General features: G+C 39.5%; 1 protein-coding gene across 2 annotated transcripts in view; it reads left to right on the top strand.

Moving 5' to 3' along the window:
- The first annotated feature begins 267 nt into the window (after window positions 1–267).
- Window positions 268–1938, top strand: part of LOC136833326 (uncharacterized) — a 16068-nt gene continuing 14397 nt past the window's right edge. Inside the window, exon 1 of one of the 2 annotated variants that reach the window (XM_067095324.1) lies at window positions 268–402. The gene's annotated coding sequence lies outside the window, so the exon portion shown is untranslated. The remainder of the gene's footprint in view (window positions 403–1938) is intronic. The other variant, XM_067095325.1, reaches the window with a different exon arrangement.

Genomic DNA, 1938 nt, shown 5'->3' with positions numbered 1-1938 from the left:
AACAGGTGAACGGGAATTCCAGCAGGTAAAGTCACAGTCCTTGAGTAACGTAATAAGATCACTTCAAGCTAACGCATGTGTGAATGTAAAGTAAACATGTTTTGTGTATGTGCCCATGACCTTTCTCACTCTAACGTCACTGATGAAAGAAACCCTGTATAATGGACCGCATTCGTCCACTGGGCCCTCTCGTCTGGCCCCTCCCAGTCCCACCCATGACGAAAGAAGGAGTAGAAGGAGGAAAAGAAGAAGAATCAAGTTTAGTAACCTCTTGCAAGTTGAACGTAAGGGAGCTATTGCGAAGAGCTCCGCTGATCTTTCGTTGGTCAGTGTTGTTATGATAGTTTTTGTTTGATCCTGTGATTTCGGACATTTTTGTCGGAGACGCCGAGTTCAATTAAGGTATGTCTTGAACGACAGCTCAAAAGTCAAGAGATGTTTTGTGTAAGAGTGATCGGTACTTACGTTCCAGATGAATAATTCTCACTTTTTAGTCGCTTGAATAATAACTTGTTTAGAACGTAAGATTTCTGTGAATAAAAGTTTCATTAATCATTAAGTTACACAGACAATGCATGCCCATGTCCTCCGGCGAGAGAGAGAGAGAGAGAGAGAGAGAGAGAGAGAGAGAGAGAGAGAGAGAGAGAGAGAGAGAGAGAGAGTTAAATAGACGAACGATATGCCACTTAATTTTTATCATAGAAGGAAATACTTTTATTGGAACGCTTGAAAAATGAGAGATTATACTTTCATTAGAGTACTGTAGTTTAAATATTTGGTATTGGGTGACAAAGCTATTATTAATAGGGCTTTTAAATAAAAAAGAACAAAAAACAAAGCACAAACGCGCGCAAATATATATATATATATATATATATATATATATATATATATATATATATATATATATATATATATATATTCCATTCAAAAGGATGACTTTTAAAGGTGTCAACCGTCTTCCGGTTTTGAAAGTCTTTTGTGATGAGGTTGCTAGCCCATATCGTTTTCCATCCTAGCTATACCCACCCCAATCAAACAAGTGCCAGGTACATAATCCATAGTTTAGACCAACAAAGATATTAAAGGGTTCCAACAGATACTGCCTGGAGGTCTGACTCGCTCGGTGATCGAACACAGGATCCTTCGCCTGGTGAGACAAGCGTCATAATCATGGACCACGAATACCTAATCAACGCGTCTTGTGTTATTGGGTATTTACCTAAGGGTAAATCAGGCCTGATTTCCACAGATGAAAATGTTCCTCGTTACGAAGTTCATCCATTTATTAATCCTAACAGAATAACGTTTAAGTGAGAAATACGCAATAACCCATGACGCGTTGATTGGGTATTTGCACACGTAGGATTTTGCTCTCTACTGAGCAGCAAGGTCCTTTAAATATACTCTCAGCATATATTTAAAGGACCTTGCTCAGTAGGTCGCTCGTCTGGTCTGACCACTCGTCTTTCTTCTCGTAGATCAGCACCTCAAGCTTAGCTGCTGTTTTTACTCTTAAGCTGCCTTCAATATAAAAAGGGGTATTACCAACAGGATAAATGTAATTGTACAAAGACCGAGTACTTTTACAATGGCGACTCGTGAGTGATAAGAACTTATTGAATTAAGCGGCCTGATGCGACATAAAGGGTCATTCGGATCACCTCATTTTTTTTTTCTTTTATTTCGAGTGGCTTATCAGGTATTTTTTCTTCGCCTCTCTTTTTCCACTATCAGATACGACCCACGATAATCGATTTAGCTAACAGAGTACAAGCTTGGGTCAACAGAGGCTTAATGCTAATGCTTCCTCGTCCAGGGAGCGAACGCAGGTCTACTCGGTTGTGATTTGGGAATGCTATCATTTCTACTTTGAAGGACGGATATAAAAAACGTTTAGGCCGTCAGTTGGTTGATTTGCATTAAGCCGGCCTTATG

This window comes from Macrobrachium rosenbergii, chromosome 51, assembly GCF_040412425.1.
Source record: "Macrobrachium rosenbergii isolate ZJJX-2024 chromosome 51, ASM4041242v1, whole genome shotgun sequence".
NCBI classification, from domain to species: Eukaryota; Metazoa; Arthropoda; class Malacostraca; order Decapoda; family Palaemonidae; genus Macrobrachium; species Macrobrachium rosenbergii.
The sequence above is the reverse complement of the archived record's forward strand: the minus strand, read 5'-3'. Positions and strand labels throughout refer to the sequence as shown.